We start from the raw sequence: 27,868 nt of genomic DNA, 5'->3' as shown, positions 1-27,868 counted from the left end.
GTTCTTCACTAAAAATAGTAATTCTCAATTTCAGTAAGTAATTTTCTGAATAATAAAATAGAATGCACTATATCAGTAAAGTGCACACAATTAATACATAATAAATGACATTTACAAGGCTTTTTAAACCATAGCTAGCTTGCTTGCTTGCTTGCTTTTTCTTTCAACCATAGCTTTCTTGAGAGAAAACACTAAATTGTTGATAAAATGGTTGGGATCTAATGACCCACAGTATAAGATTTACAGTTCCCTAGGAATAAGGGCTGTGTCTTACATCTCCCTGTGTCTCTAGTTGCTAAGTTACAGCTGACTATATTTGTTGTAGAGCATAAAAAGCAGAGTGTGGGAACTAAATGGCCGAAGTCTGAGTCCTTGCTTGACCACTTACTTGCTTAGTAACTATGTGCAAGTAGCTATTGCTTTTGCCTCCTTAGCATTCATTTTTCCTTTGGCTAACAGTGTGATAACCCCCGTTCCCTACCTCCTGGATGACTCTAAACATTTATTCAGTCCATGTGGTTCCATTGGGGTTCCATCTCCTAGCTTCTGGGATAATATGTTTCTCAACAACCTGTCCCTGTGGTCACACTGATTGTTTCAGATGGACGTACATGTTCAATATTTTCCACTGGAATGTTTTTTTTTTTAATGCTTAGGAAAGGAAAACTGTATTGTATTTATCTGGTGGCTGCTGAAAGGATGTGATGCAAATCTAAAGTGGTCACCTTCCATATTTCCTAAAAAAGGGGAACTTCTGTCTGAGGAGACAATGAGGAAAAATTCTAAATGGAATTGGGAGGTGAGGAAAAAGAATATGAATAACAGACCAAAGTGATTGTTTGAGTGCAATGTGATTTGACTTTGGCCTTTAAATTATAGGACATGATCCTTGTCCTTTTCACTAAGCTATTTGAAATTGGGATTTTTGAAACACTAAGCATCCTGACAAACCTTCCTGAGTCCGTTTTTATGCATATAAAATGAAGTATTGCTGTAGTAATAAGTGGATTTCCCTGAAGTAACTACAAATCCTTAAAACTTGTATATGCAGTATGTTTGTGGAAGATTATAAGCATAGTTTGTAGAAATGTTGGGTTTTAGATACTGTCGTACACGTTAGCAGAAATAGACATTTAAGTTGGATATCCATGTCTGGAGCACAGGAAATAGGTACAGGAGGGAGATACAGAATTGGGAGTCATGAATAAAGAATTGGTAATCATAGCCATGGTGATGAATAAAAGTGCCTCATCAGAATGTAAGAGTTCTAAAAGGAGTAGAAGGGAATACTCTATACTTTAGGTTTGATAGAGAATAAAGAGCAGTGGGCCTGGGGCAAAGGTATGTTTTTTCTGAGGTTGGCAAGGGAGTGCACTGGCCAGTTCATATAGGGCTTACATGTGAAGCAAGTTGCTAAGGAACATATCGTTTATCACTTGGGCCGATGAATGGGAGTTGAAGAAAGGTTTCCAGCAAGAGACATAATAGCATTTCTACTTGTATTAAGATCATTCTTGTGGAAGAAGAGAAGATAGATTATAAGTCAAAATGAATGATGTTAGAGATACTAATCGATTATTCTGATTATTTAAGCAAAAGACAACGAGGACCTAAATTAAGGCAATGGCAGTGAGAATTAAGATGAGGATATGGTTGGAAGGGGACTTGGGAGAGAGAATCTTACATTATTAAAGGTATTTGAGGGCTGGGAGAGAAATGCTTTCAGTATAAGAGTTTTTGCTAGAGTGAGAGAATAGTGACAATTCAATTAAGAGAGGCAATACAAAATGAAAAATAAATTTGGAGCACATTTCAGTTTTTCTCAGGATGATGTTAAGATCTAAAGCCTACAGAAGAATTTGGAGTTGACTGGTCCACAAATACATGTTAAAACCTGTGACATAGGTTTTTGTTTTGTTTGAAATCTAAAAATGATATAAGACGACAAAAGGCTGAACTCTGAGGCTGGAGCCCTAAAAAGGCTAGGGATCTGGGAAGACTTAAGAATCAAAGAACCTGCGAGGAGTAGTAGAAATAGATGATTGTGGATGCCCCCCCAAAAAGAAGGGAATATTAAGTCTGAGATAGTGGCTGGTGGACCACCATATATACTGAAAAAGATAAAAACTGGGGGAAAATGAGAGGAATAAGTGTCAAGTAATAAGATAAATGAGGTCTTCTTTAGCATAAAACTATCATTCTCAAGTACAATTTATTCACGATTTACACAAGTTTCAGTTAATTCTGCCTGGCAATAAGAAAGCACTGCACTTTTCCTCTTGAAATCCCCTTCTATTATTTTTGCCCACCAGACATTAAACGTCCCATTATCTGGAATCTTTTAGCCCTCTGTGCACACCTTCTTCCCCATACTTCTCTCCATTTTAGTTATTGAATATATTATTTTACTTAGCTAAAAACCATAAGGTCTTTGAGGATAGGGTTTCTCTTTCTTTCTTTCTTTCTTTCTTTCTTTCTTTCTTTCTTTCTTTCTTTCTTTCTTTCTTTCTTCTTTCTTAATGTTTATTTTTCAGAGAGAGAATGGGGGAGGGACAGAGAGAGAGAGAGAGGAAGACACAGAATCTGAAACAGGCTCCAGGATCCAAGCTGTAAGCACTGAGCCCACTGCAAGGCTCAAACCCATGAACCTTGAGATCATGACCTGAGGGGAAGTCATATGCTTAACAGACAGAGCCACCCAGGTACCCTTCTTTTCTATCTTTACTCATAGCACTGGCCCTCTGGCCTGGCTCAAAAGAATGTTTATTGAATGTGTCTCCCTAATATCTACCATTCCCTTTTCTAAATGGTGTCTCTCTTAATGTATCAATTGGAAAACTTAATTTTCCTGTTCCTCCTACATGTTTGCCCTCTAATGTTTTCCATGTCTTAAGTTGGCCCATCGCTAATAATAGCTATTAGTCTTCGTGTAGTAGACCACTGAATATGTTAGCACCCCCTCTTCCAATGAACCCTGAAGGAAATTGGATGGAACATAGTAAAAGCATTTTATCATGTCAACTTTCATAAGACCAATGATAGGACTGCAATTCAAATATAAAACCCAAAACTAATATATAGACAAGAGCTACAATATAGTAAGAACTAGGCAGTTAGCTTAAACTTTGCCTATTACCACATTAGAGTAGAATATTTAAGATGAGGACTTTGCACAAGAAGAATAGACCTTCCTTGCAGATTCTCCCTTAGGTCTTCATGTCTTTGCACCTTTTTCTTTAAATCTCTCTGTTCATTAGAACACACACTCTTTGGGAAAATACCTACCTGATGGACAGGAAAATATCTTCGGTTTTTCCTGAATCCTCATTCCAGGCAGTTTGGACAATGAGAGCTCCCACTACTCCTCTTGTATATTCTCATGAGATTTCAGCTGTAAGCAGGCATTAAATAGAATCTCAGATTCTAGTCCAATTTTTCTAACAACAAGAGGTATAAGTCATTGGGGGCATTTGGGTGGCTCATTTGGTTTAGCGTCTAACTTTGGTTCGGGTCATGATCTCATGGCTCAGGAGTTCAAGCCCCACATTGAGTTCACTGCTATCCACACAGAGCCCACTTCAGATCTTCTGCCCCCCTCTCTCTCTGCCCCTCCCCCACGTGTGTGCTCTCTCTCAAAAATAAATAAATCTCTTAAAGAAAAAGTCCTAAGTCACTGATTTCTTCATCTGGTAAGTAATTCATTATCTTTAAAATACATTATTTTCCTCTGAGACTTCACAATCTAAATGCATTTTTTGAGAAAGAACTTTTTGAGCATTAACAAAACTCTGGACATACCATAATGGAACAAGGAATATGAATGGCTTTTTGTCAGCTCTACTTGGGTCTTTAGTAACATTTAATGCCTATTCTATTTATTGGCTAATTCCTCATCAAAATTGATTCCCATTGTTTTGAGTCAGCCCTTAATTCAGATTTTGGTTCATATCTTACTGTGATCTGGAGGGAGATTGCCAAATCTGCCCACGAGAATGAATGAATGAATGGATCTTGTTTATATCAGATACATTTTATCACATTAAGTTCATAAATAATACCTGCATCCACTGTTCTTTTTAATGGTTTCATAGGATATTGGCACAACTATAACTCACTTACTGTAAGTGCTCTGTCTAGAATAAAATCAGCTTGGTTCCTTATACACAATGATTTAATGTAAGGGGGCACTTACTACACATGCAAGCACATTTGCCTGCTGAGATTAAGTATTTAAAAAGATGAGGCAGCTGTAATTATTTGCATGCTAATTTACCATGAAATCTTTTTCCAGCCCTAAGGACACAAAAGCTTTATGTTTAATGTTTTAGTCCATTGTAACAGATAATTTAAAAAATCATTAGGACCGAAAAGCATTTTTTTTTTTTTTGCTTTAGTAACTTCTCCATATTTATTACTACCATCATTGCACCATTTCTTAACTATGGGCTAGAAACCTAGGTTTTATCCTTTGCTATTTTTTTTCCTTTCCACCCATGCCCACCATTATGTACAGTTTATTTTACTTTATTAATGTCTCTAGAATTGGTAACTACATTTATCATCACTGGTTCTACCTAAGTCCATGTTCTTACTAATCACACATGAATTATTATGCCATACCGTTTACTGAACTCCTGGTCTCTGATCATACCTTTCAAGGCATTTTTCAAAAAACATGATGTTACTCTCATATAAATTTAATTGCTTACTATTGCCTTATGAAATAAAATCCAAAGTCTTTCATTATCCTTTCAAACTCTCAAGTCTCATTTTACAGCAATCTTTTACTCGCCAACTTTGATCTTTTTCTCTAGCCATACTAAACTATTCGTAGTTGTCACCTTCTTGTCTCTTTACAAATACTATTCCTCTGGTTGACTCAGGCTACTCCATCCTGTATACTATAGCAGGGCAAAGGTAAATTCTGGTTCCATTTGCAGATACAGACATTAGAAAAAAATAAGGTTTTCAAGAATACTTATGCATGAATTCGTGAGCTAAACAATGAATACTTAAAGTACATTTTATTTTTTATTTAATTTTCCAATTTCAATTGTAGTTGATGTATGATATTATATCATTTCGAGGTGTACAATATAGTGATTTGACAATTTTATATATTATGCAATGCTTATCCCAAGTGTAGATACCATCTGTCACACTACAATGTTATTACAATATTGTTAACTACACTCCTTATGTTGTACTTCTCATCCCCATGACTTATATTATAACTGGAAATTTGTATCTGTTACTCCCCTTCACTCACCTGACCCCCCCCTCCCCTCTGGCAACCATCAGTTTATCTCTATATTTATGAATCTTTTTCTCTGTTTGATTCCTTTTTTTAATATTCCACATATAGGTTAATTATATGGTATTTATATTTTCTGACTTATTTAACTTAGCCTAATACCCTCTAGGTACATCCATGTCCCAAATGGAAAGATTTCATTCTTTTTTTATGGCTGAGTAATAGTTCACTGCGTGCATGTGTATATACACAAATCCCACACATTCTTTATATAGTCATCCACTGATGGACAGTTAGGTTACTTCTATACCCTTTTATTTCTCTGAGCTTTGGTCATTAACAGTTTATACATTAAATTTCACAAAAAATATTGGAGATGGTGGATTAAACTTCTGCCTGATTTCCAGCTACATCAACCAATGTGATAATAGAAAGAAGGGATTATATTAGTATAGTTATCATAGCTCCTTGGCCCTCTGTGTATTTCTCAAGCCAGGAATTTAAAGCCTGATCAAGCCATTTTTTTGTGTAGGCTTTCCAGTACAGCCAGATGTGCTGGCCCATCCCAACACTTGCAGTTCTTACTCCTGCTCCAGTGATCTCTCGCAACAGCCACTTGGTTCACCAATGTTTGGTATTCATTAGGCACATAAAAGGCTTTAAAAAAATCATAAGCCATCTTATGCTATAGACTTCCAGTATACCATTTATCCTTAAAAGTAAACAAAAAAGAAAACAGAAAAACACAACTCAACACTATCTGTTGCTAGAACACATGTCTAGCCCCAAGCCTTGCATCCCCCAGGTTTTAGTAATGAATATAGGAACAACCTTATGCATTTTAAAGGAAAGGCAGATGTGATGTAGACTTGGGTATTTACAATCTTATTAGAAGGAATAGAAAAATGACTTCTAGTCTAAGTGTCACAATATTTATGGTAAACTTTTTTTAAGGTACCTAGGTATTTTAAGACCAAGGATTCTTTCCTTGAGTTGTACATTTTAACATTTCCAAAATTATGACACAACACTTCTGAAAGGTTGTTAATAAATTGATGGTATGTTACAGCTGTAGAAATGTAGCACTTATTATCTAGCCATCACTTAATTTCCATTCTGTTTTCTGTTCTCTGCAAGACTATCTTCACTGGCGTTCATCTTGGTTTTTTCAAGTAGCCACTTCGGTTGGTTAACTTCTCCATCCCAGACATAGCCCTAATTCCCTTAATCTTGAAATGCCCTGTTTCTTCAGGTTTTTACCTTTCAGCCCCTTATTAGACTAGTCCACATTTATATTAATGTAGAAATGAAAGAATAATTCTTTACATATCCACCACATGTAAGGAAAGTTTTATTGTCAATGAAGCATGAAGTTAAATTTTAATAATGAAATATCAGAAGACCTTTGTTTACCTCTGAAATCCTACTCCATGAAAGGTTTATTTCTATAAGTACATGCAAAAAGACTGTAAATATCATATTAGGGTTTAGAATTTTCAATTGTATTACAAATTTCTGAAATAGATACTGTTGGTATTATATTAATGGATATTTCCAAATAATAAAAGGCAATGGCAATAAAGGGTTTTAAAGCTCTGTTAAAGAGGATTAGCCAGAGGATATGACTGGGGCAAATATATAGAAAGGAAGTGTTATAATTAAACACTGTTTTGATCATATTGTTCTTTATTTGGAAGCTTTGAGTAGATTCCATTATTTTTGGTGTTGTGCAAGTGCTACCATGAGATGATCATAAAACTCCTCTAACTTTCACATTTCTCTTTAATAAAAGTGGCAGTAGAAATACGCAAGTCCGAGGATTGTTACAATGATTAAGAGCAATAAAGCGGTTGTAGTTGATATTGTGTCCTCTAGTAAGCTCAAGAATACAGAATACCTGTATTCCTTTAGCTTGTATTTCTAATACCCACCCCTAAATGTGGGGAAGAGGATAAATAATTCCTGCTGATATGAGCAAGATACTTATTATTGGTGAATTCTAAAAATGGTGTATATATTTGTTTGAATAATCTAATTTCACTCTGATGTACTTTTTGTTTGTGCTTGCACAGCATGAATTTAAATTCCACAAACAAGAAGAAGAGATAAAAGGACAGAGATAATAGTGCCTTAAAATTTGCTTCTTGACATTGTTCACTTAATAAACAGGGTGAAGTCCGCAACCTTCAAAAGACTGACAAAGGGACATCTCCTTTCTATGCAAATTTACATCATGAAAGAATGATTGGAATAGCTTTCCTACTGTGCCACAAATTTGTTAAGTGGAACAGATTGAAAGTATCATGGCATTTCCCACAGACATAGGGCATGTAAATCAGCTTGCAAATTGAATGGGATCACAAAGAATCATTTGAAAATGACTCTAAGATTGAAGGTTTCAGGACAGAGTATAAAGTGGTAGGTGGAAAGTAGGTGTCAGCTGTGATTCAAGTAAATGATACATAGACCCTGAGGAAGGATCTGTGCCCAGTAGGTCAGGTGCATTTGGTATGCAAGAGTCTGTCTTGAAGGTAACATATTAAATTATTTCATATTCAGTGTTGATTTGAAGAATTATGTAAGGAAATATTTGTAAAGTATATTGAACCAGCACTCTGAAACTACTAATCATGTTCAGTGAATTTAATTTAAGGATGGAGAGAAAAGGTGGGAATTAATTCCTAATTTCATCACCAAGTAAAATAAATGAAATAAATGCTTAGTCTCTTGGTTTACCATTCTGCTAAAGCCAGATCCACAAGGTATTAGAGTCAGGGTGGCCGCATGGCAAAGGGACCATGATACTTAACTAGAGCTGAGGGTTCATCTTCTGACTTAATTCAGAAGAGGGAAAAAATGAGAGTCTGCCTCAAAGGAAGTTGTATCTCTAATTTAATAGGTGATAAAGGAGAGAAGAGCCAGAGGTACTAGATTAAATGGTAGGATAGTTGGTTACTATGTGTATATAATTCACAAAATCCTTTAATTTAATGGATTGTGGAGGTCATTGATTCCAACACTCTTTAAGCGCATGACTCCCTTCAAAAAAAATCACCAGCAAGTGGTAATTTGATCCTGCTTGACTAACTCTGCTAATAAAAACTCACGAAATTTACGGGGAAACCTGTTCAGTAATTAGAGCTTTGTAATTATTCAGAATCACTTCTTTATATATGATTAGCCACTTCAGTATACCTTTTACTCCATTGTCTGTCTTTGTCTCTGTCTCTCTCTGTCTCTCTCTCTCTCTCTCTCTCTCTCTCTCACACACACACACACACGACTTTTATCTATAGGCAAAAGATAGACTTTCAAAAGGCACAGTTATTATGTTCGTTGTGAGCCTCTTTTAAACAGGACAAGCACTCTCAGAATTAGTGAAATGACACTTTGCCCTAACAATGGCAGCAACGGTATCCTAAAATATGTTCAGCAATCGGTGCTTTGCTTGGCTTGCTACATATAATTCCTACAATCTCATTTTTACCAGGGAGTGAAAACGAAGCACAAACAGGCAGCAACCTGCCTCAGTTCACACAACAGAATTTGGGGGCCAAGATTAAATTGAGGCCTTCCATCTGCAGGGTCAGTGCTCTTCACTAGTTACCTGTGCTAACAAAAACAACAAAAATTCTTTTTATCTATGTTAATACTTTTTGTTTTAAAAGAAACTAACTCAAAATTCAAAAAAGGAAACAAAACATGAAAAATAAGAGATAAAAATAAATGATTAAGAAGTTATAACCTTTTTACATAATAATCAGTAGAATTATGTTGTTCATCAGTAGATCAGTATTTTATTAATGAAGGGCTCAAAATTTAGTTGAAGTTAAAAATGAAAAAAAAAAACAGAATGAAATTTGGGAAACTATCAATCTAGGTAAGGGGTAAAGAAGTGATTAAATCTCTACCTTTTAGTATATAATAAAGTGATTCTGAAGCTACTGAATTTACCTTCAAGGAAAAGCACATACACAACCATCAAAATATTCAGTTTATGTAGAAAACTACCAAAACTGAAAAGAAAATTGCATGAATTTTACAAGTAAGATAAGGCTGATTAAGCTTTTGACTTTAAGGCTCTGCAGCTATCTTGAGGGGTTTCCTCGTCTGAGCCACCAAATGGAAGGTTTTCTCAACCGTGCATTCATTACATACTGTGTAATGAGTCCAGTGACCTATTACCAACTGCCACTGTTGAGAATAAGGGTATCCTTAGTAGATGTTCTTGTAGATCTTCTTGCCATGTATAGATAATTTAGAATTTACAAATAAAGATTTAATAGTGGTATAAAACCTAGATACCAAAACTAACAGCAATTTTAATCAGACAAGAAATGTTACTTTTCTACTTTTTAATGTACTTTTCCCTTCTGAAAATCTTGTCAATAATTTTATAATTATCTCCCTATAAACTGATGGTCTCTAGCTTCATAACATATGTAACATAGTTCATATCATTAACCACAGACCTATGTTAAAGCCCAAAAAATTGGTTTTAAAAATAAGAATAGAGTATATGCCAGATTTTTTCCCCTGATGAATATTGTTATCTATTATTCTGTCTTTTCACACTCAGTCACAAATGATTTTAAATAACAGTTATTCTGGGAACTGAATCTCTCTCAAATCATAAAATGTTTTTGGAAGCTGCATTAATATTTTCATGTGATCACATCACTGATTAAAAGGGAGTTATCAGCTTATTCTACAAAGTGCCCACCTGATCATTCTACCATCCATAGGAAGGATTCTTTAAAAATCTTTTATTATCCTCCTTATCCCTCTCTACCCTAATTCTATCAGTAACATCACCATTTTAAAGCATATCCATGGGTTGGAACATCAGAACCATCTTTGCCTCTTCTCTTCTGCTTGTCATTTCCCACCACGGTGTCTGTCCCTCTGTGTGTTCACTTAGCCATACTAAATTATGCTATCACTATAGCTCTCACAAATGTCCTTCCTTACTATTTCCATTGGGGCCAACCCACTCCAATTCATTTTCAGACTATTCTAATGGCTGTCTTATGTTCTTCCTCACCAACCAGTCAACTCCCTATTTAAAGACCTCCAAGGGACACCTGGGTGGCTCAGTCGATTAAGCGGTCGCCTTATACTCTGGTCATGATCTCATGGTTTGTGAGTTCGGACCCCGTGCTGGGCTTTGTGCTGACAGCTCAGAGCCTGGAGCTTGGTTCGTATTCTGTGTGTCTCTCTCTCTGTGCCCCTCCCCTGCTCGCATTCTGTCTATGTTTCTCAAAAATAAATAAACATTAAAAACCTCCAAGAAACCCTCTTTTTGCCTTCTATTATTGACAGGGATAGTACTGATAATAAAACCTTTAAACTTTGGAAAAAGAAATGTTTCCTAATGTATCTATAGTTTTCTGAATGCTAATAATTTGTCTGCTACACTTTTTCTTTCATCTTCTATCTCTCTGGTTTGTTATTTAAATACATACTATATTTTTTTAGCAATTTGTTTATAATTATCCCTTAATTATATTTCCCTTATATTTTCCTAAAACTGGTTTGCTGGACAAGTAAATGCATGCAATCACCATAGGTTTACATATGGTTCAGTTTCCTCACATTTTTTTTTTCAGTTTCCTCATCTTAAAATGAGAACAGTAATAGTACTGATCTCAAAATGTTATTGTAAGAATTAAATGAGTTAATACATGTAAACCGTTAAAAATAGTGCATGGCATGTGAAAAGGGCTTAATAAATATTAGCTATAGCTCTTACTTTATTTGCTTTTCCACTAACTTACTATAAATTTGATCTGGTCCATAATCCTACCAATTCATTGTAAACAAAGCCAACAATACATGTGTTGAATCCACACATGGATTTAAGGCTGGAGTAGATTACTAGTGGTAGGATGTCTATCAACCACAAGCTAAGGATTCCAGTATCCTACATACATGTTTAACTCAAATCATAAATTTGATTATAATCTTTGGTCAACTGAATGAACTGGAGATGTAACTTACCCCAGAGCTGTGTCTGGATAGCATAAAAGAAGTAAAAGGACTTAAAAGGTTGTCTGCATTAGAATAAGAGAAGGATTTTGGATCTGGGAATATTTCCTTTTCTTTTTTTTTTTTTTTTCCTTTTTTGGCAAAACATGCTAGTTACCCGTGGAAAGATGGGAAATAAAGAGATGATTAACATTTTTTAAGAACTGCTTATCACTTCCAGACACGGTTGAGCAATACTCACTGGATTTACTGCCTGAAACAACTAAAACATGAACAAATTGTGTGACACAATGGTTTTCTAGAAAATCAACATCAGGCAACAAAGATAGTGACCCTTGAGAGACAATAATACGGATGAATCCTAGAATTGGTCCAGCAGTGTTATGTCCAGCTTCCTGCTTGAAAAATTTCCCAGGGTCTGGCGTAAGTAGAGAGACCTGTATGGAATCCACAGCCTGGTGGGCTCCACAAGTTGAGACTGAGCTAAGGATTCAGAAAATGGAAGAGATTTCATGGGAAAGTCAGAGTACCAGAGAAAGAGCTTTGCTTTGGAGATCTACAAAGAGTTTCCATCTAGTGTTAGCTTAGTCCTAATCAGAGCATGTGTATGAGGAAACTACCCAAGGCATGAGATGCACTCCCAAAGGTGTATAGGTAACCATGCCAGGCACTCTCACAGACTTGAAAACTTTGTTTCACAGGCACTGGGGAGAATACACAGAAGGGTTTTGCCTCAGTAGTGGGGAACAATTAGCTCTATATTGGGCTAATGTAACACATTTTACATTAATTTGTCCCATGTAACACATTTTAAAAGCAAATTCTGAAAGGATCGAACTGCCTCCAAATAACTTTCCCAGAATGTAGCTCCTGAATATTTATAGAAATGCAGAATTATCTAGGACACAGCAAGGTAAAATTTACAGTATCTCAAACTAATGAAAATGTACCAGTCATGTAAAAAGCAGAAAACAAAACTCATAATGAGAAAAATGAATCCATCTAAACACACCCAGAAGACACAAATGTTAAAATTATCAGACAGGAACATTAAAACAACTGTATAATAGAAATGTATAAACATTTAAGTAAAGCCATAGAGGATATGGCAAACAAGACCCAAATAGAACTTCTAGAAATGGTAATTACAATGTGGAGGATAAAAAATGAACTGAAGGAATTGGTAGCAGATTAAACACTACAGAAGAAGAAAGTCAAGAACTTGAATACATAATGAAGAATAAGACCAATATATCTGCTTGTTACCACCAGTGTTCAACATTGTACTGGAACTGAAGTAGGAAAAAGAAATTAAGGCAATCCAGATTAGAAAGAGAGAAGTATAACTGCCTTATTAATAGACATAAGAGTCTGTGGAAAAGGTGATGAGATATATACTCAGATTAGTGATTAATACCCGTTTGGGATTATTCATTCCTAGTAGACAGTGTATTTATAATATGGAACACATTAAATATTTAAGTACAAATTTGACAAAAGCTATAAATCACCTTCACAGTGAAACTACAAAATATTGCTGAGAGAAATTAAAGAATACATTAATAAATGGAAAGATATACCATTTTCATGGGGTGAAGCACTCCATTGTTAAGATGTCAATTCTCCCTAAATCATCTATAGATTCAACACAGTGACAATCTCCAGAAGACTCTGATATAGAACTTCACAAGCTGATTGTAAAATTCATATGGGAATGTAAATGACCTGTAGTAGCCCAAACAACTTTGAAAATATCAGTATGAAATATTTACCCCAGGTGATCATATTATAAAGTTACAATGATCAAGATGGTGTGACATTAATGCAAAAATAAATAGGTGAATGGAACATAGTAGTCCAGAAGTCAATCCATACAAATACAGCAAACTAATTTTTCACAATACAAAGATAATTAATGTTGAAAAGCAGATTTTGTTTTCAAAAAATGATGTTGGAAAAATAGACATATGCAAAAAGAAAAAAAAAGAAAAACCTTACACCATACCTCTACCTGTGTGTAAAAATTGACTCAAAATGGATCAGAGACCTTCATGTAAAAGCTAACAGTATAAAGATTCCAGAAGGAAATATCAAAAAAAAAAAAAAAAAAAGGCTTTGAGATCTTTGCCTGAAAATTTCATAGAAAAAACATCAAATGTGCAAGTTAGGAAAGAATAAACTCATACATTTTGATGAACAAAACTTCTTTTTGAAAGACCCTATTAAGAGAATGAAAAGATGAGCCAAATCCTGGGAGAAAAGTCTCTGCTCTAAAAACTCTAAAAACACCCTAAGAAACAAATAACCCAAGTAAAAATAAATGAAGGAAAAAGAATTGAATGACGTTTCCAAAGAAGACACACAGATGAAAACCATATGAAAAGATGCTTTATGTCATTAGTCATTAGGGAACCACAAATTGGAACCACAATGAGTTTCTACTACATAAACATGGTTAAAATTAAAAAGATTCACCACACCAAGTGTTGATGAGAATACAGGAAAACTGGAATACTCAGATACTGTTGAGGAAAATGTAAAATAGTGTAACACCTTTGGAAAATATTTTGGCTGTTTGTTGAAACGTTAAGCATATACCCCCTGTGTGATCCAGCCATTCCACTTGTGAGTATTTATCAAGAAATGGAAGCATATAGGGGTGTCTGGTTGGCTTTGTCAGTTAAGCATCTGACTCTTGGTTTCAGCTCAGGTTGTGATCTTGTGGTTTTGTGAGTTCAAGCTCTGCATTGGATTCTGTGTTGGCAGCACACAGGCTACTTGGAATTCTCTGTCTCCCTTGCTCTCTGCCCCTCCCCCACTCGTGCTATCTCTGTCTCCAAATAAATAAGCTTAAAAATTTTTTAAATAAATGAAAGCATACATCCATACAAAGGTGTGTACATAAATACAGAAGTTCCTAAGATAGCTTTATTGTAATAGCCAAAAAGCTAGTAGCAACACAAGTGTCCATGAACCAGTGAATACATGAACAAATTTCACCTGTAGAGTTCATCTATACAGTGGGATGTTACAACAAAAACTAATAAAACATTAATACAACAACTTGGATAAGTCTCAGAATTGTGCGGAGTGAGTGAAGACAAACAGCAAAATTGTACATACAGTGTAATTATGTCTGCATAAACTTTCACAAATGTAGACTTTTGTGTAGTGATAGCAGCGAATCAGTGTTCACCTGAGATGGGGTTGTAGAAGGTGGGGAGAGAGAGCATGGGGAATTACAAAGGGAATTTTTTTGAGTAAACTTTTGAGGATATGATCAGTATCTTGGTGGTGGTGATCTTACAGGTATGTATGTATGTCAAGTTTTGCCAACTTATACATTATAAATATATGTAGTTTATAATTTATCAATGATATCTCAATAAATATGTAAAAATTTGGAACAAGAAAATCATGAAAATCATATGTTGTTATAATACAGTAAATGGTTGGAGGAAAGTTTTTTTGGAGGAAAGGACTTAGTCATTTAGAGGAGAAAAAGATACCTGAACTTTATTCATTTAAAATTTTTAAGAGAATTGGTGCCTCAAACCAACTCCAGACTGAAAATTGATTGATTGATTTGAGAGAGCACGCAAGCAGGTGAGGGGGACAGAGGGAGGGAGTGAATCTTAAGCTTTTAGCATGGAGTCTGACATGGGGTTCGATCTGACTACCCCAGAATCATGACCTGAGCCTAAATTATGAGTCAGATGCTCAACCAACTGAGCCACCTAGGTGCCCCTGAATTACTATTTTCTAATTAAAGGTAGGAAATGTGTTGTAAATGCCACATACGTGTTATCAATTTCAATGCCCTTTATTATCTTACTCAGTAAACAAAATGGTGTCATCTGAGGCAGTTAAAAAAGACTTCAATTACCCAAAAGTGTTATTTTGGATGAAATTTTAAATGCATTTTTTGTACCTCTGAGTGTTAGCTTATCAAGCAGTATGTATTGTTATATATTAGTTTTTTCTTAGAACAGAGGCTCTGAGATGCGTGGCAGGTGGGACAGTGTAATGCAGACCTTGGTGTTTGGACCAAGGAAAGGAAGTAAAGGAACTCATAGTGCAGGGCTTGGCAGCTACAAAACAGTCAAAGGAAGACGATAACTGGGGACTAGAATAATGCAAGGGACAGTGTGGACGTGGGGGACAAGGTTAGCAGAGGGAGAAAAGCTGAAACTATGCAAAAGGTCTGGCAATAACTTTGAATTCACATCTTCTTTCGTCCTGGATCACTCTGACAGGAGCTAATATACTTCATATTTTCAGAAATGGCTCCTGGAAATGAGCTATATAAGCAATGGAAGTGTGCTTGTATAATCCGTCTAAAGACAGAATACACTTTAGAGTGAAAAGCTGTAGAAATTTTATTCTGTAAATGTCATAGTCTATTTTTATCACTGGGCTATGACCTAGTGTTTAGATTTATGCTGTTGGGTCTGTCATAACTCCTTGTAAATGTATGGAGTCTCGACATAAAAGGGAAGATTCTGAGATGATAATGTTTGAACCTCCTAGAGGTTTATTCACCTCAACAGTGTCCGGTCATTGCCTTTAACTAGCAGAGGGACCTACCTTAAGTTTATGTTTTAGTAAAATTTGTTACTGGCCATTTCTTAAAATAGCACATGTTAAGCTGAAAAGTAGGAAATTGATATTCTGTTAAAATAGAGAAATGAGGGTCAGTATCAGGTAGAAAGTTTAGAGTGCTCATGCTGTTGTAACATGGTCACAGATAACCTCTTTATGATAGGTACCCCACTGCAGGTTCTCTTGTAAGCCACATTTGTGGGCCCATCAAGGTCCTGTGGGTCTTAGTGTATGAAATATACTCTTATGAATCTCTTCCAACCTCTCTCATGCTCGATGAAGTGCTTTCACAGCTTCTTATGATAGAAGTTCCCTTACCCTAAAATGTTATGCTTTTGAGTGGGGTAATTTTGAGACGACCTCAAGCCTGGCTTTCTTTCAGACTATCCACTTAGCCCAATGGAAAATCCCTTAGTGGGAGTCCAGGTTGCTCCACTTCTGCAGTTTCTCTTCTCCTTGACTTGAAGGACTACTCCACGTAGCCTCAGACTTTCGCAATTTTCCAAGCAAACCCCCCCCCAAAAAAAAAAACAAAAAAGTTTTTAGTCTCTACATTAATGTATATTCCCCCAACCTGCAGGCTTCCAATTCTTCCATTGTGCTCCATGCCAGCGGGAGCCCTAGAATATGCTTTTGCCTGTCAGCAGTATGGAGAGCACGAAGCGCACAGCCTTCTGGCTGGTGCTGGCAATCCCATTCATTGGTTCTTTTGGATGCTTCTTCTCTCTGCTACTTACTTTATGAAAATTTGTTCTCCCAAAACACACTACTAGCTACCCCGTCTACACTGCACCTAGAAATCCCCTGTTTTAGTGAACTGCTTATTTGTGGTCTTTCTATAGACTGGTTTGTGTACTGAGGATAAGGATAAGAGGATTAGTGGTATCTTCATAAACCTAGGAAAGTGGCCATCCATTGGAGGTGTCTTTAGGATAATGGTCCTACGATAACAAAAACTACTTTCCTAACCTTTGGTCCTTTAAAGAAATCAGGAGAAACAGAAAACCCCCCCTTTCAACATTCTGCGCCAAGTGCTTTTCACTCTTGAGTTTTTTCTCCATTTTTATTTTTTTTCACAAACATGAGACAATGTTTAGAAATCCATTGTTTACTCAGAGTATTCATTTTAAAAAAGAAATAGGAAATTTTTGATCTAGCTTCATTTTTCATGCAAGTCAACAGAGGAAACACGAGAAAAGCACTAAGCACAATCACCACAAATAATACGATTTTAATCTCTATCCATGAATAGTAGCTGACCTTGACAGAATGAAGGTGATGTTGGATACTGGGAGCACTGTATGTGTAATAGAATGCTGTAGTAGATTGAAAACATGGCTGCTTAAATAGCTTCTCATGGAGTGGTAGAAGTAACATTGTGAGTTTTAAAACCTAGGCTTTAAGAGGCTAGGAAGGTAAGGAAGACAGTCAGTCCTACAGGAAGCTGACAGGCCACATGGAGTAGACAGGTGTGGCCAGCCAGCCAGCAGTGTTAACTGCCAGACATGTTCATGTGCATGAACCCAGGAGAAACTAAAAGACAAACTGCCCAAGCAACCCATAAAATTGTGAGAAACACTAAACCATAGTCGCTCTAAGTAAGTAGTAAAGTGGTTTGTTACACAGCAATATATAACCTAAAAATGAGAAACAAATCCCAGATTAGTCTCTTTATGCCAGTTTACAAGTTTACATTTCATTATTTGGTAGAAAATGCATTGTTCTGCATAAGACTGACTGGGGAGTGAGTGTTCGTGGGTAAGTGATAATTTCTAGAGGTCAAATTTCTCATCTTTTTCATTTTTTTCTAAAGCAGATTTATTGAGATATAATTTACATACCACAGAATTAACTCATTTTAGGTGTACAATAAGTTCAGGAAATTTACAGAATTGTGCAGCCTTCAGCACAATTAAGTTTTAGAACATTTCCATTTCCTTATGGATGACATAAGGATCCCTTTTGCCCAGAGGGTTAACTCTCTGTTCCTGCTCTTGTCCCCTAGCAATCACTAATCTACTTCCTGTTTCTATAGATTGGCCTTTTGTGGACATTTCCTATCAATAGAATCATACAGTATACGGTCCTTTGTCGCTGGTTTCTTTCACTTAGAAAATGTTTTCAACGTTCATCATGTTGTGTGTATCAATAGTCTGTCCTTTTTTCATTACTGAATAATAATCTGTTGCATAGAGAGACCACGTTTTATTTATCTATTACAAGTTGATAGATATTTAGGTGGTTTCCTCTCTTTGGTCTTCCTTATTTTTTTTAAAGTTTGTTTATCTCTACACCCAACGTGGGACTCGAACCCAAGACCCCGAGACCAGGAGTCACATGCTCTTCTGACTGAGCCAGCCAGGCACTCCTGGTATTTCTCATGTTTATTTTATTTTTTTGTATTTATTTACTTATATTCAAGTTAACATACAGTCTAGTATTGGTTTCACAAGTAGAAAACCATGATTCATCACTTCCATGTAATACCCAGTTCTCACCCCAATAAGTGCCCTCCTTAATGCCCATCACCCTTTAGCCCATCTCTCCCACCTGTGTCCACTCCAGCAACCCTGTTAGTTCTCTGTATTTAAGACTCTCTTATGGTTTGCCTCCCTCTATTCTTATTTTATTTTTCCTTCCCTCCCCCTGTGTTCATCTGTTTTGTTTCTTAAATTCCACATATGAGTGAAGTAATATGATATTTGTCTTTCTCTGACTTATTTTGCTTTGTGTAATACACCCTAGTTCCATCCACATTATGGCAAATGGCAAAATTTTATTCTTTTAGATCACCAAGTAGTATTCCATTTTGTGTGTATGTGTGTGTCCTTGCACGTGTGTGTGTGTGTGTGTGTGTGTGTGTGTGTGTATATATATATATATATATATATATCACAAATTTATCCATTCATCAGTGGATGGATACTTGGGCTCTTTCCACATTTTGACTATTGTTGATAGCCCTGCTATAAACATATGGTGCATGTGCCCCTTAGAATCAGCATTTTTGTATTTTTTGGATAAATACCTAGTGGTATAACTGCTGGGCTGTAGGGTAGTTTTATTTTTAACTCCTTGAGGAAACTCTGGGCTGTTTTCCAGAGTGGCTGTACCAGTTTGCAGTCCCACGAGCAATGCAAAAACGTTCCCCTTTCTCAGCATCCTCACCAACATCTGATGTTTCCTGAGTTGTTAATTTTAGCCATTCTGACAGGCGTGAGGTGGTATCTCATTGTGGTTTTAATTTGTAGTTCCCTGATGATGAGTGATATTAAACTTGTTTTCATGTGTCTGCTAGCCATCTGGATGTCTTCTTTGGAAAAGTGTCTATTCATGTCTGTTGCCCATTTTTTCACTGGATTCTTTGTTTTTTGGATTTTGATTTTGATAAGTTCTTTATAGATTTTGAATATTAACCCTTTATCCAAAATGTCATTTGGAAATATATTCTCTCATTCTTTTGGTACCATATGAACATTTCAATAGATGTAGAAAAAACATTTGACAAAACACAGCATTCCTTATTGATAAAAGTAGGGATATAAGGAATATACATCAACATCATAAAAGCCATATGACAAGCCCACAGCTAATATCATCCTCAATGGGTAAAAATTGAGAGCTCTTGCCTTAAGATCAGGAATACTACAGGAATGTCCACTGTTACCACCGTTGTTCAATATAGTACTGGAAGTCCTTGCCTCAGCAGTCAGACAACAAAAGAAATGAAAGGCATATAGTTTGGCAAAGAAGAAGTCGAACTTTCACTCTTCACAGATGACATCGTACATGGAAAACTGAAAGATTCCACCAAAAAAAAAGACTGTTAGAACTCACCTGTGAATTCAAGAAAGTCACAGGATACAAAGTTATCATACAAAAACCTATTGTATTTCTATAAACCAACAATGAAGCAGCCAAAATAAAAATCAAGGAATCAATTCCATTTACACCTAACCAATGAGGTAAGCGATCTATTCATTGAAAACTATAGAAAGCTTATGAAAGAAATTGAAGAAGACACAATGAAATGGGAAAACATTCCATGCTCATAGATTAGAACAACAAAATTGTTAAAATGTCCAAACAATCCAAAGCAATCTACACATTGACTGCAATCCCTATAAAAATAACACCAGTATTCTTCACAGAGCTAGAGCAAACAGTCCTAAAATATGTATGGAACCAGAGAAGACTCCAAATAGACAAAGAAGTCCTGAAACGGAACACTAAAGCTAGAGATATCATAATTCCAGACTTGAAGCTGTATTACAAAGCTGTAATCATCAAGATAGTATGGTACTGGCACAAAAAGAAACACATAAATCATTGGAACAGAATAGAGAACCCTGAAATGCATGCACAAATAAATGTATGGCCAACTAATCTTCGACAAAGGAAAGAATATCCAATGGAAAAAAGACGGTCTCTTCAGCAAATGGAGCTGGGAAGACAGGACAGCAACGTGCAGATAAACGAACCCGGACTGCTTTACTTACCCCATACACAAAAATAAATTCAAAATTGATGAAGATCTAAATGTGAGGCAGGAAACCATCAAAATCCTAGAAGAGAAAACAGGGAACAACCTCTTTGACCTCAGCCGCAGCAACTTCTTGCTTGACACGTCTCCGAAGGCAAGGGAAATAAAAGCAAAAATGAACTACTCGACCTCATCAAGATCAAAAGTTTTTGCACAGCGAAGGAAACAATCAACAAAAATAAAGTCAATCTCCTCTCTTTCTAATTCAGTATGTAATGCATACATTAGGCTCTTTCTGATACTTTCTTTCCCAGCAATGACTGAATCGATCTCCTAGAAAAGGGAAAAGAAAGAGCAACTAGTACTACTGTTTATCTAGACAGGTATTCTCCAAGAGTCCAAACCTTCACAGCCCTGTTAATCATGGATCTTGTTAACAGTCCTCGATGAGGGAAGGCTGATAATGTACCTCAGAACACTACTTCAAGACAATAGCGAATCAGGACCAGACTGCATGGATTTAAGGTTGGTGGTGATTTAGGAGAGCATACTTGGGGTTTTTAAGCCAAACATCATAATCATTGACCCTGGTGCTATAACAAGATCAGAGACTGTTTTCTGTGATTCTCAATTCTGAGGTGACATTCCTCAGAGGACAGAACGAGTGACTCTCCTAATATCTGTTCATGATTTATGTGCTCCATTTGATCATCCTTTTCTGTACTTACAAATTTGACTGCCCGATACTCCTCCTGTCTAGGAGGTTAACTGTGTAGTGAGGAGACACATAATGAAATAAAAAATTATAATATTGTGCAAGTGTTACACTAGAGGGGGACAGAATGCTATGTGAGCACAGAAAATGGGTTAATAATCCTGAGACAGTAAAGCTTCCAGAAAATGTGGTTTGTAGGATGAGTCTTACAGAACGACTATGACCTTGGTAAGTGGAGAAAGGAGATGGATAGCATCTATCCTCCAGCTTTTCAGTCCATGATTGTGGGAGAGATTAATCAGGTTCAGTGTATTTGACATAAAATAAAGTCAGATGTGTGGATTCTATTACAGTTTTCACTGTCAAACTGTGTGTTCGAATAGCATAGATTTCTCATCTTAAATCCTATTAAAATGTCTTGGCCTAAAACTCAGTAAATCCTGTGGCCTTTAGATAACATCAAAAACTATTAAAATGCTAAATCTGCACATTTAATGTATAATACAGTATTTGATGTATTTTTATGCTTTTCATTGGACAAGATCAAATATCTCTGTATTAAGAAGGATTGTTCAAGGTAGCTAGGCAGGCTCTAGGTGTAAACTGTAAGTCGAGTTTTAAGTAATACGTACTTGTTTTGTGAGTTTCAAAATAGCTAAACCAATATCAATTTTGCTAATTGCCCTAATATATTTGCACAGATGTTTTAACTCCAGTAGAAGAAAAAAAATAGACATTTTGAATGATGTAAAAGTTTATATCCACAGAAATTGTTTAGTTATAGAAACTAAGTATTTATAACTTGAAGCATTTCTGGACATATGCTATTGATTTACACTTTAAATGTATTGAACTTTGCCAAAAGAGATTGTTGGATTTTAATTAAAATTGCCCATTATAAAATACTCGGGAAATTCCTACACTTCCTTCTCTTTCCTAGGAATCAATGAGTTGGAAATTACATGAGCAGCACTGGTACTTGTATTCAGATTCTCAGCCTTATATTGTCATGCTCCATTAACAACTTCAGAGAGCTTACTGAATTTTCTAAAATTAAATTTTCAGAACATTTTTTGTATTAGTCAACCTGTCCCTCAAGCAGATCATTCACATTATTCATGCAAGTAAAAAATTGATCCTTGCTAGAGACTATAAGCACACCAACTTTTGCATACTTTGAACTGAAACTATTTTTCAGTTAATTATTGTTTCTCTTCTTCCAATTATAGGACTTATAAGCTGGGTTATCTCTCTTTACTCGCATTTGCATTTTCTCCTTTATTTTTTCTATATTTCATCCTTCTCTCTCTTAATACACACTCATATGCATGCACACAATTAGGTTCAAAATTTTAAAATCTTTTAGTCTTTTATCTTCTAAAACCTATGTAATATTTTTAAGACATTTAATATAAATAGAATGTATACACACTTAGAAAATCATATTACAGGACACAAATTTGACCTGGAATTCAATATACTAATTTACTTTTATATGTTAAAGCATTCTCTGTTAAATATCCACAATATCTTAACATTTTACATAAAAGGTAATAGTACTGATGTTGAAATTCTAAAATGAAAAGGTGAAATACTCTGAGGAACTGAGAATTTGAAGTCATATTAATCCTAATACATAGAATACATATGTATTATTTGTATATAACCATATATCGCCACATGCCTATTACATATATAATATATAACTTGTTAAATACATATTTATGACCATAACATATAGTCATGTCTACTACATATGTAATAACTACATGTAACCACATATATAATGATGGGAGGAAATGAAATAAAGGAGACTATAAGAAAATAAAGAAAATGCTAAAAATTACTAGCAGTGCATAGTTGATTAGACTGGATGTATTTCAAGGCTCTTCCTAATAAGTTTCAACTCAAGTGAATGTAGTCCTATTTCTCCACACCGCCTCCCTAGATAACTGTCTGATTTTGCATTTAAAAAACAAAGTAAAACTTGGGGTGCCTGGGTTGCTCGTCGGTTAAGCAACCGACTTCAGCTCAGGTCATGATCTTGCAGTCTGTGGGTTTGAGCCCCGCGTTGGGCTCTGTGCTGGCAGCTCAGAGGCTGGAGCTTGCTTCTGATTCTGCATTTCCCTCTCTCTCTCTCTCTGCCCCTCCTCTGCTTGCTGTCTCTCTCTCTCCCAAATAATAAACACGAAAAAAAAGTTAAAAAAAAAATAAAACAAAAAAGACAATAAGCAAAAGCAGATGGGAAATTCCCTGACATACTGCCTTTTGTGTGTACAGTGAGATGGCTGTAGCCTATTTAGAATAGGGTCATAGGAGACATCTCCTCAGGTCTCTCTTGTATCTTCCATTTCTCACATTTGATACTTTTGGTCAAACCAGGCCTGTCCTTTCTTCTCTCTCTTACTTTTCCCTTCTGGGAATTAATCTTTCTTCTCTACAGTCCAAAGCCCAATTTTACTTACTTTGAACTTTCATTTTGTGAAGATTCTAAATCATGATTCACGTATTTCTAGGTTATTTTACACATAGCTTTATCACCAGTGACCCAACTGGTACAGTTGCTGGAAGACGTTAAAAAGAAAAGTCAAATAAGAAATTGTTTTTATTAAAATTGAAACTATTTTTGTAAAGCTTTCCTTGATCCAGGGTCTCATTTGTTTTCTTTATCTTACTTAATTTGCAAATGTATTGGGCATAACACATTTCATATTCTAAAAGACAAATTTTGTTGTAGTAGACAAATAGTGAAATAAGATATTTCCCAATTCTAAGACCATTTACTTGTGATAAGGTGAGGTAGAAGGAAAGCAGCAATTTTCATCCTCCAAACACATTTTATTTACATTTTGGAACTGACCATGAGGTTCCTAAATTTCAGATGAAAATAAATTTCTCCCTACGTTCTCGGTAGGCAGTTGTTTTAGAGAGGAAATATGTTTTAAGATATGAACATTTACTATTATAATATCGTGGGGTGGATGATGTATTCTGTTATTTATGAGCATGAAGTAGAAAACTGGTCGAAGAAAGGAAAAGGAAAGTTTCAGATGTTTTTCTCCCCTACATATTACAGACATAAATTCACTATATAACAAATGAATACCATGCTATTCCTCCAGTGTAAACATCTAAAATTTCCAAAGAACCCATGTAACAAGGAAACCTGAGAGTTGTACACTTAACTATATGTGGCCTAAATACTCTAATACCGACTTGAACCCAGGAGAGGAGTATACTTGCAAATTACCTTAATGGTAATAGCCCTTACTGTTGTCTGCAGCTTAAATACAAAATAAGCCTAAAATCTTTCAGTAATGGAAGCTCTAGTGCCCCAAACAAAAAACACTCAACAGAGCATCACTGTCTAAACACATGCTCTCAGCACAACTCTGTCAAGCATCAGGAATAATTGCATCTGATTCCCATTTATCATCCTTAGAAATGTAGTTGGCTACACATTGCACTCATTACAGCCACGTGCTATAGTTTAAATAATAGGTAAGGAGCCTACAAGGGACTTACTTTTCACAAATCATAATAATTACACACTTCCTGTGGATACCTGATCCAGTAATTAACCATCAAAATTTCAGATCAATGCCTGCTGCCTGGATTATTTCAATACCCACTCTTGGCATGTTACTGTCAGGAAGAAAAACAAACCTCAGCAAACCACAATGGAAACAAGTTTTCAGGTGTTTTGAGTTGACATTTGATGCTTCCCTATAGCTTAAGAGAAAGGAAATTAAGGCAGAGTGTGATATTATTTTTTGAAGAAAAATCAGAAGAGGAAAAAGATTGATAGAAAAGGAGATGGAAAGAGGAAGGATGAAAAGAAGTAAAAATAAGAGGATAAAAATAAGAGGAAAAAAGCCCATTATTATAATGCTGTATTACAAATATTGGGAAGATAGGTCTTCTACCCTTTTAAAAACAGTCTTTCATTATTCAAAGATTTCTCTCCTTGATTGCCTTTGATCAGCCATTGGTCATTAAATCAAAATGTAATTTTGATACTTTTCAGTCTTTACACTTTATACAAGTCAGTGAGTGTGGTTTACTCCCTGCAGAACACAGAATGATTTCAAACCAATGTTTTCAACTGGCTGTTAAGTTACACTGAAGGTCTGACCAAAGGAAAAGAAGCCTAAAGGGGATTCATCATTAAACAGGGAAGTTATTTTTTTTTTCTTTTTATTTTTTTTTTCTTTTTATTTTTTTTATTATTTTTTTATATATATATGAAATTTATTGACAAATTGGTTTCCATACAACACCCAGTGCTCATCCCAAAAGGTGCCCTCCTCAATACCCATCACCCACCCTCCCCTCCCTCCCACCCCCCATCAACCCTCAGTTTGTTCTCAGTTTTTAAGAGTCTCTTAGGCTTTGGCTCTCTCCCACTCTAACCTCTTTTTTTTTTTTTTTTTCCTTCCCCTCCCCCATGGGTTCCTGTTAAGTTTCTCAGGATCCACATAAGAGTGAAACCATATGGTATCTGTCTTTCTCTGTATGGCTTATTTCACTTAGCATTACACTCTCCAGTTCCATCCACGTTGCTACAAAAGGCCATATTTCATTTTTTCTCATTGCCACATAGTATTCCATTGTGTATATATACCACAATTTCTTTATCCATTCATCAGTTGATGGACATTTAGGCTCTTTCCATAATTTGGCTATTGTTGAGAGTGCTGCTATGAACATTGGGGTCCAAGTGCCCCTATGCATCAGTACTCCTGTATCCCTTGGATAAATTCCTAGCAGTGCTATTGCTGGGTCATAGGGTAGGTCTATTTTTAATTTTCTGAGGAACCTCCACACTGCTTTCCAGAGCGGCTGCACCAATTTGCATTCCCACCAACAGTGCAAGAAGGTTCCCGTTTCTCCACATCCTCTCCAGCATCTATAGTCTCCTGATTTGTTCATTTTGGCCACTCTGACTGGCGTGAGGTGATACCTGAGTGTGGTTTTGATTTGTATTTAAACAGGGAAGTTATTTAATAGTTGCAGAAAATCAACCAGTTGGCCTACACTCACAACAATGCAGAGTAAAAATAATTAATCTATGCGTATTGTATTTTTTTTTCTCCATTCATATAAATTTTATTTTTTTTAATGTTTTACTTTTATTTATTTATTTTTTTTTATGAAATTTATTGACAAATTGGTTTCCATACAACACCCAGTGCTCATCCCAAAAGGTGCCCTCCTCAATACCCATCACCCACCCTCCCCTCCCTCCCACCCCCCATCAACCCTCAGTTTGTTCTCAGTTTTTAACAGTCTCTTATGCTTTGGCTCTCTCCCACTCTAACCTCTTTTTTTTTTTTTTTTTCCTTCCCCTCCCCCATGGGTTCCTGTTAAGTTTCTCAGGATCCACATAAGAGTGAAACCATATGGTATCTGTCTTTCTCTGTATGGCTTATTTCACTTAGCATTACACTTTCCAGTTCCATCCACGTTGCTACAAAGGGCCATATTTCATTTTTTCTCATTGCCACATAGTATTCCATTGTGCATATAAACCACAATTTCTTTATCCATTCATCAGTTGATGGACATTTAGGCTCTTTCCATAATTTGGCTATTGTTGAGAGTGCTGCTATGAACATTGGGGTACAAGTGCCCCTATGCATCAGTACTCCTGTATCCCTTGGATAAATTCCTAGCAGTGCTATTGCTGGGTCATAGGGTAGGTCTATTTTTAATTTTCTGAGGAACCTCCACACTGCTTTCCAGAGCGGCTGCACCAATTTGCATTCCCACCAACAGTGCAAGAGGGTTCCCGTTTCTCCACATCCTCTCCAGCATCTATAGTCTCCTGATTTGTTCATTTTGGCCACTCTGACTGGCGTGAGGTGATACCTGAGTGTGGTTTTGATTTGTATTTAAACAGGGAAGTTATTTAATAGTTGCAGAAAATCAACCAGTTGGCCTACACTCACAACAATGCAGAGTAAAAATAATTAATCTATGCGTATTGTATTTTTAAAATTTTGAAGATGTAAATTGACGTCAGTTACATTTTTTTATTCCTTCTTCACCCCCTCTCCTTTAATATTACAAAAATCAATGCCACTTGGCTCTCCTTGCCTTTCTATGATTTTACATCCTTACATTAGTATACAATTAGGAAGAATATGTTATCAGAGGTATTTCAATTTGCAAACTTTTTAAAATTATATGATAAAAGGAGTTGCCTTGTTCAAGGATTCCAAAACGTAACCAGGATAGAAGGATGCATTTTAGGTAGTCACATGTCTTTCCTATGATTCCTGAATTACTATCACAAAGGCAATCACATTCTAAGGAAAGATCACACACTAATCAACTGTAATTAGCTATAATCATGGGATTATCCTCCATATCAAGAATTGTCCCACAAGCAGCAGAAAAATCATCGCTGACCCAGCATCCGTGAAGTTACGCTAATGTCCCATTAGGAGATGGGAAGGAGAGCCACAAAAGTAACGAGGCAGGCATCTGTTAGAACAGGGCAATTGCCAAAATGCAAAACATAAAAAGGATGGGAAAGAGCGATACATAGTTCTTCCTTATCAAATTTGCAGGATATACCTCCCTAAGATCCTTTGTGCATACTTTGTTCACTTGTGCCCCAAATAACAGAAACAATAGCTTGTTGGTAAAATAAATGACACCTTCAGTATAATACAAACCTATTTGGGAAGAAAAAAATGACAAGGGAATAGTATTTGCCTCATATGCTTCAGGGATGTCCATATCAAAAATTCAGAAACCAATATAATCTGTACATTGTTCCGTTTTTATCAGTGAATCAAGAGAGTCTGTTGCTGCATTT

This window comes from Lynx canadensis, chromosome A1 (genome assembly GCF_007474595.2).
Source record: "Lynx canadensis isolate LIC74 chromosome A1, mLynCan4.pri.v2, whole genome shotgun sequence".
Classification (NCBI taxonomy): Eukaryota; Metazoa; Chordata; class Mammalia; order Carnivora; family Felidae; genus Lynx; species Lynx canadensis.
The sequence above is the reverse complement of the archived record's forward strand: the minus strand, read 5'-3'. Positions refer to the sequence as shown.